Consider the following 16,407-nt stretch of genomic DNA (forward strand, 5'->3'; position numbering starts at 1 on the left):
GAGACTTTGCCAATAGTAGCAGATCTGATGAAGATAAGAAGATTGAGGAAGGAATAACCCTTCTAGTAAGAACAGAGAAAGATGGTAAGAAAATATGTAAATGTTGGACTTGTGATGAATATGGTCATTATGCATCTAAATGTCCTAAAATAGAGAAAAAGTTTAGAGGAAAATTTAAGCCTAGAAGAGATAAAGATAGAAATTGTTTATATGCTAATGAGGACAAAGAATCTGATGACAAAGATCAAAGTGAAAATTGTGATGAATTAGGATTTATGGCTATCAAGGAAGATGATTTTGATAGAGAAATTAGAGAAGAGAGAGCTCTAGTTATCCAAGTTGAGAAGAAATTGGATTGGATAATTGATAGTGGATGTTCACATCACATGACTGGTGATATGAACAATTCTTTTGATTTTAGAAATCATGATGGAGGTATTGTTAGAGTTGGTAACAATGCACCCTATCATAATATAGGTATTGGATCTATTACTCATGATGATAAAACTAACACATGATTCTTACTTTGTTGATGGTTTGAAACATAATTTTCTAAGTGTTGGACAATTGGTAGACAAGGGATATATATTGCAATTCATAGAAAAGACTTGCATTATCAAAGACAAAGATGGTAAGCTAATTGGTACTAGAAATAGATCCATAGGTAATGTATTTCAGTTAAATCCTACTGAAATAACATGTATGGTTGCAAAGGTTGATAACAATTGGTATCAAAGTACAACTGAGGCAAAGTATGTTCTAATGAAAAATAATTGTAATCAAGTTATGTGGATGAAACAAATGTTGAAGGATATTAGAATTAAGTTTACAAAACCTATTATCATTTACTATGATAAAAAAAGTACAATAAGTATGTCTAAGAATCCAATATTGCATTCTACGACAAAGAAAATATCCGTAAAGTATCATATTTTGAGAGAGAAGGCAACAAAGAAAGAAATAAGGTTGGAGTATGTAAGCACTAAAGAGTAGATTGCATATATCTTTATGAAGTTTTTGCCTAAAGATACTTTTCAGTATGTAAGAGGTATGCTTGGGGTTATGCCCCTACCTACTTCAGAATAGATGATGTAGAGAGTGCATCAGTCCAGTGGTACATAGCACTATGGTTAGACTGGATTGAATGCTAATGCTTCCTGAATGGGGTAGTATCTAGTATGTATTGAGTCATGAAGGACTATTAGTAATTGGTATTGAACAATGTCTTTGGATGCTCGAGCTTGTTGATGATTTGAGAAGTTGATTAAAAATTGGTATATAATTGTTAAGTGTGGTTGAAACCTTTGACATTGATGTCAATGGGGGAGAGAATGTCTATGACAAACATATTGAGAGAATGTACATAACGAAAGGGAAGAGAAGCACCTATTGAGATGTCAATGGGGGAGAATTATCTCTTTAGGGAGATTTAGAAAGATTCATGTAAGTGCGTAGAAGAATATGTAAGTGTGTAGAAGAAAGTGTAAGTGCAAAGATGCAGCCAAAAAATATTGGAAGTTTTTTACTATGAACAACTATTGCTGATCCTAAAATATGAAGAAGAACATAGTAGTGTTACAGAGAATTTCAAATTTGATTGATGAAGAGGATTTGAGAAGATGTCAGTAGCATAGTACTATATGGTATTCTTGGAACTTAGATTTTTTTCATGTATGTTGCCATCAATGCCAAAGGGGGAGATGTTAGAATGAATGTTGATGATACTACATTGGGGGAGTATCCTAAGCATTGGAGAGTATTGATATGTTGCATTCATGACTATATTTGTCATTGATGTCAACATAGCAATAATTATGTTAAGACTGGAAGAATAATAAATAGTAATCTTAAGATGCATAGTAGATGGGGAAGTTTTAGAATATGTGTAGTTGAGGACATGTTCTTGAGGTTGTCTTGATGATGTGGTTTAGAGGACTAAGTCTGATTTGATGTTGTACAAAAGTTACACTCAATTTACTAGAAGAAGTGTAGAAATAGAGCATTGAAAAACAAAGTTATGATGATCTATCGTTATCTTTCATCTGAGATGTAATGAAGAGATGCATAGTCACACAATGATAAAGAAAAATCGTATGGTGATGCCAGCATGTGCACAAGACATAGTTTCACGCATGTGAAGTTTGTTATGGACTACGAGGTGATAGAGCTATTGTAATTATGAATTATCTTATTTTAATTAATTAGGAAAGCCTCAAGGCCAACTCAAGGAGTTATCATGAAGACACGGTATAAAGGGAAGTTGTTTGTCTTATTTTTGATGAGTCTTGATTTAGAGGATCAAGTGGAATTTGAAGGATTAGTGCAAAGAGAAAGAAGGAGAAGAATGCTTACTTAATGCATGTAAGTGATCCAAGGGATCATTGGATGTGGAGTATGAGATCTGGTTACAAGATTTGAAGGAGTAGAAGTCTAGTTGATAGGACAAAGATAGAGGAAGGAAGTACATTTTAGTTCCATTATTATGTAAGGAATAATACCGAGATCATTTGGATAGTGGGTTCTTTGGTCTTAGCCTTGAAGTTGTTTGGGTAGTGGGTCCAACTATCTTCCACAACTCCTAATAGGGTTGGAATCTCCTAACAGGGATTCAAAGTCTTCTAACATGGACTCATATGTATTGAATGTTGTAACAGACTCCTAATAGCCTAGTCTATCCTCTAACATGGAATATCTATATTAGTACATCATCTTGTGGCTACCATCCCCACTGGGGTTTTCCCTCTAGTCAATAGTTTCCCTAATTAACATATCTAGTGTTAATTGTGTTTGAGTATCTTGTTGTGGTTTTAGTTTATATTACTGACATGGTTAAGTTTGTTTAAGGTGAATGTTTGTGTTGATAGTTGGATAACTAATTCAAATCACCCCCCCCCCCCCCCCCACCCCCCCACACACACACAACCATTATATCAGTGGACTATATATTCGAACAATAGGAAGGTATGATGAAACTCACCTAGATGTGGTCAAACCTCTCACACACCATTTTTCCTTCCGTTGTCCATTTTCCTTGTGATTTCATTTTGTAAATTATGCTTTATGTGGCTTTATTATAACCTTACATTTTGATTTTGGGGTATAAGCCTTAGATTACTTTAGAGTGTATTGGATCATGGTCTTATCTCCTAGCATGGGGGAGTGGACCATTTATGGCTACATGTGGTTGGGTGGTAAAATATTCTTGAGGTACTGTTCAAGTTTTCATGGATGACTTTTTATGGATCCTTAATGAGTAGCTATTAAACATATATCATTGAATGCTATTGGTCACATTTCATTGAAAGAAATCTATGTTATATTGTAATGTAAACTCTTCAAGAAAGTACAACTCATTTGTATATGTGTGGGTGGACCCACAATAGTGAGTTACACTTTTTTGGAGGAAGAGATTCCTCCAAAATTGCATGGCCATGAAATTTTTATTTCCTAGTACCGATAGAAACTAATTAGCAAGTTTTGATTGAAACTTGTATCTTGAAATGAAAAGCTATGTAAAAGGGCAAAGGGTGTCTCTAGGAGAAATGAGGGGTTATGTGAACATATTGTATTAATTCAAACAACAAATAAAGTCATGTTGGGGCATTTTACACTCCTTGTATATAGATAAATGTATGATACACCATGCACTCTTCACAATGTTAGCGAATGAGTCAGTAATCAGTGAATAGAAGATGAGTTGGTTTAATTGTATGGTTGATGATTTTATTATGTTTCATGTATTCTTATTGAAAGTTGAGTAGATGAATTGAATTATATGGATTATAACATTAGCTCCTAATTTAGAAATGAATATTAGAATAGATAAGGCATCAAACCATAAGTAGATGTAAAATTAATATATTGATTAACTTAAGCACTAAGGATGAATGTTAGAAAGTAAATTAATTAATATTAGTTAAGGGAACTAGTTAGGAGTCTACACATATGATCAAAGAGAACTTATTAAGAAGAAGTTATGTTCATAAAAAAATAATTCACCAAATGTAGTACCATTTATGCTTATCCTTTTGGATTCCCTGACTAGGCATTGCATTTGGTATCAAAGCCCTAGGTTTCCACACTAGTAACTCTGGGACTCATAGAGGCTTATTCATGTTTTGAGTTCTCTCTTAATGTGTTGTTAGAACACTTGAACTCTTAATAGAGGTATGTGTTTCATACATTTAGTTCCTAATTATAAATATTTCTTACATCATTATAACTAGGTCTTTTCTTTTTAGCTTAGTCTCTTCAATATCATTCGCTCTCTACCATTTCACTTTTGAAATGCTTGGTCTGGATGTTGCAATGCTTGGTCAACATAGATATTTTATTGATATTCACAAACCTTCCATAAATATGTTCTTATGCATCTTCATAAATACAAATATGAACTTTTTCCACATTTCATGTAGGGAATTAATGTATGATATATCAATTAAATATACAATTCCATACATACCTTTCTTTCTTAGTTTGAGATGACATGATCACCTTCTCTATTGGATTGGTTGACCTCAACTCCATTCACTCCACTATTTCCACCTTCTACTTTCTTTTCCCATTTTTTGTTCATTTCCTTCTTTATATTTTCAATATCTACTTTTCCTTTGCCTTTGTCTTTTTTTCAAATTGTTGAATGTGCTTAAGTCTTGCAATTCTTGTTTAGATGTCCAAATCTAAGATGTTTGCAACATGTATTGTTAGTTACATAATTCTACCTCTCATTTGTCTAATAAGGTTTTGTCTAAGATCTGCAATCATATGCTATGTGTCCATATTTTTTAAAGATATAACAATATCCTTCAAATCTAGGTTTAGTAAATGCATTCCTCATTCTTTATCTACACTCATGTATTTGATGTCCTTGTTTCTTGCACTAAAAAAAGTAACCAGTAAATCTAGATTTAGCATTTTGCATACCATGTTTGCTTGGAAAAATGTTTGCAGTATGATTAAGTTTTCCACAGTGATAACATGTTGGTTTGTCCTTTGACTTTGCATTCCTTAGTTCTCCATTTTTGGACAATTCTCCTTGCTTAGTGTATGAATTTCTTGATCCATAAGAACTGCTAGATGACTTCGTAAACTTTCTTCAAAATATTTCATTGCTTCTTCTAGTTTCTTGAATTTCTCCATAGATTCTTTCTTAGTTTTTAGTTCATTCTTCAGTATGTCCTCCTACGATTTGAGATTTGCAATTTCCACATCCTTATGGTTCAATTCCTAATTTGCAAGCATTAGTTGATTCATCATGTCTAGTTGAGTGTTTGTGAGCTTCTAGACATCTAATTTATCCTTTCTTCAAGTCTAGTAGCCATTACCCTTTTTCCTTCTTCAGCCATAGTCATGTCTTCATCTTTCTTATTTTGTTCAATCACTTCACATACTCTTGCTAATTGGATTTCATGTTCTCTTTTCAGTCCTCTTATTTCTTCATTTAGGAGTTTTCTCTTTTCAAGTAGATGTATAGATACTTTGTCATTTGGAGTGATTTCTTCAAACAGTCCTTCAATCTCAAATTCTTCATAGTAAAATTGTTTTATCTGGATAGTCAATTCCTTTCTCCTTTTTAGGGATTCCTTCATATCTTTTCTTTTTTTCTCAAGTTTCTACAGTGTGAGTTGGATTTCAATCACCTAATTGTCAATAACCTTCTCTAGTTAAAAAACCTCCATCTCCAAGATCTAATCTCTAAGGGATTAACCTTCTCTCAGAGAACCAGTTATCTAATACCAATTATTGTTTGATGGAGTTATAAATAGGATAACAAGATATTGAGTAGGGGTGGTGAATCAAAGTCTTAAGCACTTCTACTTTTCAAAAATTCATTCAAAGATTCACTAGTAAACTTTTGGATGTGAAACTTGTAATGATAAAACTACTGAAACATGTAAATCTGATCTATCACATGAATGAAAATAAACACATAACACAATATTTGTTACCCAGAAACCCTCCAAGGTGAAATTAAAACTAGGGTGGGGATGACACTCACAAATTTACACTAGTGCAATAATAAAGTCAACCTATTAGGGTTACAACATTGTTTGATCATACTATATGATCTACTCTATGAGGGATCTGCACTATTAAAATATTAAGAGATTATTAGGTCTCACCTTGTTAGAGGATTTAACACTTACAATTAAGTAAACAATCTGTTAGGAGATTTACAAAGATCTGTTAAAACCACTCTGTTAAGAGATTTACCCTTATTCAAGTTCATTAGAATTGATTTAGTACCTAACTCTTGGTATGATCTATAAGGTGATTTTAAGTCTTCTCCTTGCTAACTGATCCTCTCTTTTGGTCTAATAATTCATTTATTCCTCTTCACTGCTCTGAATATATCACTTTCTTTATTAACTAATAATAGAACATTTTCACTGACTTTTGATCTAATCTTGATCCATCACTACACTATTTGTATATTACTCCTTGTTTACATACATAGTCTTCTCCTCTCATCTCATTTCCATACACCACCACATCATAGCACATGATCTAGGTTAATAACTTCTCTATTTAAAGAGTTACATAAAGAGTTTTCTAGATACTTCCATATTTTGCCTCTCCATTTGAATCATTGATCACAACAAATAGGGATCTATGATCCACGTCATTAACACATAAAAATATCCATAAAAACCTCTACATTTATTAAATGTTCCTTGCAAATTGGCTCAAAATTGTTTTACCTAAAAATCTATTCCATTCCTGACTTTCATGTATGGTTTGCATTGCTTGGCCTTTACTATTTTTTGATACTCAACATTGATGTTGCTCAGTCTATATTATGATCGGCACTTCCTATGTAACTCGACACATGTATGATTTGAACTGCTCAGTCGATGTTGAGCTCAACTCATATAGAAAATACTCAGTGACCATACACTTACTCAGCTCTTATAGACTAGCTTGGTCATAGTGATGACTATTTCACTTTGCCTTATAAATGACTAAGTGTTTAACACTAATAGAAAACAATAGTTAGAGATAGCAACATACATTAGGTGTATCAGGCACATGAGGTGAATTACGTGCATCACATGATCTAGGTCCGTTAGGTGCATGCTCTTGATTTTCAATTGGTATGTTCTCTTGAATGTCACTTGCTATATTAGGTGCATTAATTTAAACTGGTGTGCGCTCTTGAAATTCATTTTCTACATTATCAATTTCAATTGGTGTGCGCTCTTGAATCTCTTTTGCTATGTTAGGTGCATTAATTTTAGATGGTATTTTCTCTTGAATCTCATTTTCTACATTAGGTTCATTAATTTCAATTGGTGTGTGCTCTTGAAATTCATTAGGTGCATTCATCATTTCAATATTAATTGGTGCATTCTTACCACTCACCTTGTGTGCATTTGATGATGTCGCATGATGTAATCTCCTCATTCACTCCCTTTGTTTTTACTTAATTGCCTCTTGTCTCTTAGTTGACCTTCTCTTATTATTTCCCATTGTTTATAACCTACAAAATAACAACAAAATTGAATTAATAAAAACTCAAAAAATAATTCAATTTAATCATCTTCCATAAAGTTTAAGTTATAATGATTATAAAAATATTAACAAGACACCCAAAATATAAAAACTTTGATCATTTAAAAGCAAGAAGACATAAAAAATGCATACATGTAGTAGAACTACCTATGATATAATAGTGAGACCTTGCAACAACTAGAAATGGTTGTTTAAGGTCATTACAAAAGTTATATATGCATACTCTAAAAGCTATGATCATGTTATTAATATCTAATGATAATGATCATGATTTTTTATAATGCACAAAATATGATTGTGTCTAAAACATATATATCATTGCAAAGTGAGGGGATAAGGGTATGATAGGGAGGGAGGGAGGGAGAGAGAGAGAGAGGGGGGGGGGGGGGATAGGATGGACAGACAAAGGGAGGGAGTGAGAAGGAGTAATGGAGAGAAGGGGATAGGATTAGAGAAGTGGGGGGGGGGGGGAGATAGAGAGAGAGAGTCTATAATGTTAATGGAAAGTGATAATTGACATTAGTTTTATACACATATTATGTGATTGCATTACTCATAGTACGAGAATTGAGTTTTACTATTAATAACATGCTCGCATTATTTAAACATTAAAATGTGATCATGTTTAGGCTTGGTAATAGGTTTATTCACCTACCCATAGGCTTGGATTGATATATATAATGTTAATGGAAAATGGCAATTAACTTTAGTTTTATACTCATATAATACGATCACATTACTAATAGTATCATAATTGAGTTTTAATAATAAAATAATGTGCTCACATTATTCAAACATCAAAGCATGATCATGTTTAGGCTTGCTGATAGGCTTGTTAACCTAACCAAAGGCATGGTTTGATCTTTTCCCTTTATTTTCATTGCTTTTGATGTTTTTTATCTAGTAAGATCAATTTTGGTCTTTGGCATCATCAGGTTTGCAAATAATTACAACACCATAATCTCACACGTATTCTTACTTTTCTAACCATATAAATTTTTTTTAAATTTTTGGACAACATTAACATTGTGAAGTTAATTTTTGGACCCTATTTTTGGAGCAGACTACTATTAAAATAGTTAAAATTGAAAAGAGGGTGGGAGTTGAGATTAGGGACTCGGATGATGAGTTTCATGAGAATAGAAGAAGATCGGGTAGGCTTGCTATGACCAAGGGTAGATTTAAACAAATGGCCATAAGATCTTAGGAGGAGGAGCAGGAAGTTTTGGAGGAGAGTGCTAAAACCTCAGGGGATGATAAGGAAAAGTTGAAGGAGGATACTAATTTTAAATAGGAGGAGAAATGGGATGACACTATCGATGGTACATGGGATTTTAAGGTGGAAAACCCTACCAAGAACCCTTCCCAAGACCCCACCCATATTTTTGCCTCTTTCACCTTGTTATCTGCTACTAACCAAACACACATTAAGGCTGAAAAAGTCTCCCCTGATACTATTTATTCCCCTGTTATGCCAAACGGTTTGGAAATCTTAAGGGCTCCCACTAACAATTTGGATGTGCAGGATAAGAGGAAGTCCAATGAGAATTATAACAAGGAACTAAATATTGGTACTATGAAGACGGTGGTTGTTATCCCAAAAGACATCTAGGAACTGAAGGACCAGCGCCAAGCGCTAGAGGAAGGGTTCACCCTCTTCTCCAAATTTTCCCTAGAGGTGACACATGAGGTGCCAATCACCCTCTAGCTAGTGGCTTATAAGAAGGAGGAGGAAGGCCTGGGTAAAGATTATTTGAAACTATTATACAATTTCCTTGCGGAGGACTGGGCTAAGGTTTTGTTGGCTGGGAAAGGCAAGAATAAAGATGACAATTAGTGGTCTATCTCGTGCTTGGTATTTTTTGGTTATCTATTTGTAGTTTCCTTCAATCTAGTTTACATGGTTTTGGCTTTTCGATGAAACTTGGGTTTGGGTAGTGGGTGATATGATGCATTGACCACCTACATGCATTTTGTTAATATGTTAAACTTTGTTAGTTTTAAGAACATGAACACTAGTACCTTTACTTTACTGTTGTTTTTGATGTAAAGTGTTAAGGGTTATTTGGTTTTCTGTTGGTTTCTTCCTAGTAGTTACACCACTATTGTTTTGGGCCTGCCCCCTAGTTTTGGCTACTTTTATATAATAAAAAATTCATATATATATATATATATTGTCAAGGATTTGAACCATATTTAAGAATCCATCATAAAGATGGAAGAAAGAAGAAAGTTGTATTAAAATTCTTACATTTATTATTTATTCTTAATAAAATCTTAATATTCATCACACTTTCTTTATAAACAAATATAATGAACACAATTTTAAATTCTCCTTATTTTATTCATCTTTTTAAAAAGATTTAAATTCAAACACCTTGTAACATGTCTACAAAAGTAGACTCTATCATTAAATAAATGTCTCTTGACTTAGCTCATTCATCTTGACTACAGAACATAGTTTACAAATAAAAATTAAATGACTTTTGACTTAGATCAATCATCTTTGTCCATTGTCAAAGAACATGAAATGTAAAAAGCATCAAAGGACATTATTTAAGCTTGACCAAGCAATTTCAAACAATAAAATCACTTTTGTTATTGCTATCACTTCCATTAATTATCAAGACTTGAATTTGTGGGGTGGGAGCCTTTGCCTTACCTTCAAGCATTAGCACCACTTGTGCCATGTTTGGTCTTGCATTCTCCTCATTTTTAATGCATAACAAAATTACAAGAGCAACTCTTCTCACCTCTTCCACATTTGCATCACTTGTAATCCTTTTGTCCACAATGTTTACCATGTTCCTTTGACAAATTTGATCTTTGGCCTAGGCTGTAAGGTAATATATACTCGATGTTCCTCTGACAAGTTTGATCTTCCAATAAATTTTGTTTTCCAAATTATTGCAACTTTTTTCCATTGTTCTTTCCTTTCTCTTCACTAGCATTTTCTTTTCCATTTTCCCTATACTTACTCACATTGATTGAGCCCTTACAATTTTCATTCTCCATGTATTCAATTAATTTCTTCTTACCCAAATTTGAAGTCTCCATTTCTAGTGAATATTGCCTATCCACCATATAATGCTTATCAACCTTTTTCTTTTTGGAACTATTTTAAGGCTTGCCCCTCTTGGATTTGAATGGAGTTACTTCCCTCTCGTTTGTGTCAAATCTTATTTGAGTGAATTTGTAAAGCTTCTATTATTTCTCTTTAACCAGTGATCCACTTGATGCACATCTTTAGCTAAAGCTTGATTCACAATGTTTTCTAACAAATTGTCTTGTACGTCTCTTTAAGTTAATGAACAGAACTCCCCATTTCTTGTACAAGGAAATTGTTGAGTTCCAACACACCTCATTACTTGCTATAATCTTTGAATGAAAATTTTTCTCCTTCCTTCTCTTCAATTTTTTTAAAGTCTATTATTACCTAATGGAGTATCTTTATCATGCCACTCCAATGATTTTTCTACTGCCATGCCATTTGTCTTAGGAGTCAAATTTATCTTTCTATTAGCAAAACTATTTACAATAGACAATCAATTTATTTCTACTATACCTAAAATAAAATCAACTTGAATAAACAAATTAATCATTATTTTAGACAGTTGTAAAAATCAAAACTAACCACCGAGCATATGTTTTAATTAATAAAATATTTTTTATTTTTATTTTTTCAAATTAATAAATAAATACATCGATTCTACATTCTAGTCTCTACGTAAATATTGATTTATTTTTAAAAAATAATTTAAAATGAATATGCCTCGTATGAAGACAAAAAAATATAGTTCAATTTTTTCCCCTAGGTATTTTTAATATAAAAGTTACTATATACGTTTTCTATGAGCAGTCTAAATACACATTTGACTGTGCTTAATCGATTGAATTTTTAAATTCTTTTAATTGGAATCGATTGAAAGAAAGCAAAATAAAATATACCACGTGATTCAAATCCAGCTCACAGATCAGAGAAAAACAAGGAAAGCTGTGAATCCTTGTCTTGAAATGTCTGTTTCGCTGCAGATAACGAGATTGGTTTTGTTCCTATCAAATCTGACTTTTGATCAGACTCAATATAAATGAAGACAATGATTTTGTTGACACTACATACATAGATTGCATCTAGTGATCTTACATAGATCTTCAAATATAAAGAGATGATGGGGGGGCAGGGTGTGTGAATGAATCTTAGTGTGACCATTGGACATTACATTTCAACATGTGAGGCATATAATTCTCACTATTCACTAAGGATCAAAATATATGGGGTGAGGAGTGTCATTTAAGTTTTCTTGAAACCAATTAAACTCTCAACTACTCTCTATTAAGAGAGCACGACTTAAAAAATTGATGTACATTAAAACTTTCTATTTCTATTTACAAATTCATATCACAATCTAACTTCAGTTTTCAATAGATGACAAAAGTTGAATATTACATCTAATAATGTTCTTGTGTACAAACTTCTTCTAATCAAAAGATTTTAATAGCACTTTATTTTTTAAATATAAATTGCTCTCTCTTTGAATAAAATATAAATAAATAAAGATAAAAAGAAAATAGAACATTATACCACTAGTTTTTCAAAGTTTAAAATTATAAACTTATGCAATTTTAAATCTTTAAATTATGAATGTGTCAAATGTTTGCTTAATACTTTAATAAAATTAGAAATGATCAACACTTTATTAAGCACAATCTTAGATTGTAGACATATGATTGTTGAAATTCAACAGCTTTTATGTGTCTACAAAAGTAGAATCTATCATTAAACCAATGTCTCTTGACTTACCTCCTTCATCTTGACGAGAAAACAGACTTCATCATTAAAAATTAAATGACTATTGACTTGGCTCTTCATCTTTGTCCAAATTCAAACAATGCAATCGCTTTCGCTATCACTCCCACTGTTCCGGCCGTCTACTCGTCGGTTAACCATCACGGCTGAAATTTGTGGGGTGGGAGCCTCCGTCTTACCTTCAAGCATCAACACCACCTGTGCCATGTTTGGCCTCGCATTCTCTTCATTTTGAATGCATAACAAACTTACCAGAGCAGCTCTTCTCACCTCTTCCACATTCGCATCACTTGCAATTCTTCTGTCTACAATGTTTATCATGTTCCTCTGACAAATTTGCTCTTCAGCCCAGGCTGGAAGGTAATACATACTCGATTCTTTCACAGTGAAGTCCAGATTTCTTCTACCTGACATAATTTCCAAGAGAGTCATGCCATAACTATAAACATCAACCTTGGAAGTGATGGGAAGGCCAGAAACCCACTCGGGAGCCAAATATCCTCGCGTTCCTCTCGTAGTCGTCAGCACTTTGCTGAAATCTCTACCCACAAGCTTTGCTAAGCCGAAATCCCCCAACTTGGGAATAAAATTCTCATCTAACAGAAAGTTTTCGGGTTTTATGTCGCTGTGAATTATGCAGTCGCTGCATTGCTCATGGAGGTAAAGTAATCCTCTTGCGGTACCCAACGCGATCTCAAAACGAGTCCTCCAATCCAGTGTCTTCGGTTGGCGTTTGGAATTATTGATGAAAAGGAATGAATTTAGAGAGCCGTTGGGCATGTATTCGTAAACCAGTAATCTGCGTGATCCTTGTGCACAGAACCCTTTAAGCCTCACCAGATTCTTATGATTTATGATTCCCACGGAGTTGATTTCTGCCCGGAATTGCTTTTCACATTGTTTCGAAGCCTCAAGTTTCTTTACGCCTACAAGCGTACCGTCTGTTAGGGTTCCTTTAAACACTGAGCCAAATCCACCGGCCCCCAACTTGAATCTGAAATTCCTGGTTGCGGCCTTCAACTCCTCGTCAGTGAACGTTCTGAGCAGCAATGCATACGACGTATCTGGAGAGCTCTGGGTACTCGATCTTGACCGACGCCACCGCCACGCTACAATTGTAAAAACTAAAGCAATGACAAGTAGCACAAGCACTATTGCAAAAGCAAAGAGTGAACCAAAGAGTGCAACAAAGAGTGCATAAACAAAGAGTGCAACAAAGAGTGCATAAACAAAGGGTGCAAAAGCAAAGAGTGCAAAAGCTAATTGATCCTTCCTCCCCATTTTCACACTTTTGTGGTTGTAGGAATTCAGAGATGAGCCAACTAGTCCGTATGGAACAGGTTAATTTCCGTTCTCATGGAAGAAAATGAAGCTCAATAGCACATTTTATTCTACTCCTTACAGTTATTAACCTCAATAAAGTCAAGTCAACTAATCATTTTGTTTTATTTGTAATCTAATTTAATTTTTGAGCCTAACAAAGTCAACAAAACAATTTTCTGATTCGTACATCTTCTCGTATGCGCAGAGCAACCGGGGCTATGCAGCCAATTGATTTTAAAAACAGTAAAGATATTGATAAGTAGGAGATATATAAAATTAGTAAAGATATTTTTGAATATATAAAATTACTTTTTTTATGAGTTTTTTTGTGGATTTGATTGTGTGTATATTTTAGCATTAACTTTCAGATCATGTTCTATGAGAGAATGCAAGAATAACATAGTAAATATGCATACCAAGTCTCAAAAAAGATAAATAAAAGAAGGGGAGAAAGAGTCACATAAAACTAAGAAAGAAAAAAAAAACATAAAACTAAAAAACATTAGCACAAAGGAGAACTGAGAAAAATATAAACGAAGGAAATAAAGTCTACTAGGACTCCCAAAAAATATATAAAAATCACAAAAAATGAGGTTGAAGATAGAGAAGCCCAAGTGAGCAAATAAAATACTAACATAAACAAAAATATACCTCATATAAGTAATGAGAAAACTTCAATGGTCTAAAAAATAATAAATATGAATTATAGATAACTCATGTAACACCTCATTCTACCAAAAACAAAACAAAACTTGAAACAAAGAACGATAACAAAGAATGCAATAAAAAAAATTAAATTAAATCATCTCAACACAAGTTCCAATACAAGGATTGAATCACTCTTATATAGAAAAATTCCCAATGAAAGAGAATATCGTTCAAATACATTTTCATTACAATAAGAATGCATAAAGAGTTCAATACGATCATGAAATACAATTTCATCTCTAGACACCTATGTCCAACATAGGAACCCTAAATGCTGATTCAAGTAGTAACTTCAACGGACGTCTTTAGCTACTGGTTAAATAACTTGTTACACCTGAGAAACACACACAGCAATGCAACATGAAACAAAAAGGGGCTCAGTACACACTGAGTTTAAAAGCGATATCCATCTGCATACATGTTAGTACCAACATATACATATCAAAATGCAGATATCTATTCCATCTAATATAGTGCAAATCTGATATTAATATGCAAGAAGTAAACAATTACTTAACAATGCAAAATTAAACTCGCACTAAGAATAATTCATAAATGAAACATATATATACTGAGGTGTCATCGTTATGGCACTAAGTTTCTGCATCCAAAAGTGGTATGCTCATAGTCATCACATAACGGTATTCTCTATTTTACTTGTCATTGATAGAATAGAGACCTGCCTTTTCTCCGTACTTAACCATATAGGTAAAGTCATAGGTAAGGCCATTTATCTTTTATGTTAAATTAACCCACCCAATGTATTTTATAGTTATCACTGAATTAATTAACTGAATAGAATAAATCTATATTTAGCCACCTCGATATACGTTTAATATAGCTATCCTTAACATACACATCAAACAGATATTCTAAAAGTGCACAAGCAACGAAAAACCAAATCTATTTACTCATGATATTACATTCTTCATCTTTTGAAATAGAAACTCATCTTTTACTGCCCTATACAAAATTAAACTTAGATTATTTTAATAACAGAAATAAGTACTATAATATTACACTCTTGTAACTATAACTAAACTATTACATCTGTTTAATAATAATTACCAGTCGTAACACTATACCACTTACTCCTTCTGTCAAAGTAAACTAACTTATCTTTTGAAAAGAACAAGATAATAAAATAATGCTCATATGATATTCTTGTTTAAATTGACAACTTATATCATACATTTGCCTTACACACAAACAGTTATCCTTTTAATTACAAACTGCAATACAACTAGTTATAATAAAAAAGAATTTTGTTTCTAACATAATATTTCTACAATCCATTATTGCTATGAAATTCCTTCCCAACAATACCCAAATATAATTAAATCTAAATACAACCACAGTTTTAATAAATAATCCTTTACAAAGACATTAGAAATTTTACCGATGTATGCCTATAAGCCATCATTCAGATATAATACAACAGCATATAGTAATCTAAAATTTAAGATCAATTAAAAGAATGAAATTTACAAATATGAAAATTAATTTTACATCCTACTAATGACCTCAAGTGATTAAGATGCAAATCTTTAAGTTTAATGAATCACACAAACTGTTCTCAAAGTGACCCTGTCCATATAGCATCTACCTTTGCATAAATAAATGGTTACGAACAGTTCAACAACAACAAATTATGACTAAGTCTTCATAATGAACTAATAAATCAATTTCCATTTATAAAAGCAAACTATGTTGTTGCTTGAATTTTCTTCATGTTTCAACTAATATCTCAACTATCTCTCCAACTGCTATGATTGTTATTGAAGAGAAGCTTCTAATTTCAAGATACTAATTTTCACAAAATCCAGATACAATTCCCATGACACCTACAGTAACATCATATCAAACTAATGACACTATGCTGATAATGGATAGATCAATATGTTTTTTTAAGTTTAACTTTAACTGTTTGACTACATGACTATCGCAGTATCATATTATCACCCGATAACATGACAATGAACAACTCGACCTCTACTCAAGGCTTTGAACAATACAACTAATAGACATTTACGACAGTACAAACAAAATCTACAGTA

General features: G+C 32.8%; 1 pseudogene; it reads right to left on the reverse strand.

The window, feature by feature from the left end:
* Positions 1 to 12,318: 12,318 nt before the first annotated feature.
* LOC149547566 (G-type lectin S-receptor-like serine/threonine-protein kinase At2g19130 pseudogene) lies at positions 12,319 to 13,600 on the reverse strand (annotated as a pseudogene).
* Positions 13,601 to 16,407: the final 2,807 nt, after the last annotated feature.

This window comes from Cupressus sempervirens, chromosome 7 (assembly GCF_028749045.1).
Source record: "Cupressus sempervirens isolate cs-2001-9-10 chromosome 7, ASM2874904v1, whole genome shotgun sequence".
Lineage (NCBI taxonomy): Eukaryota > Viridiplantae > Streptophyta > Pinopsida > Cupressales > Cupressaceae > Cupressus > Cupressus sempervirens.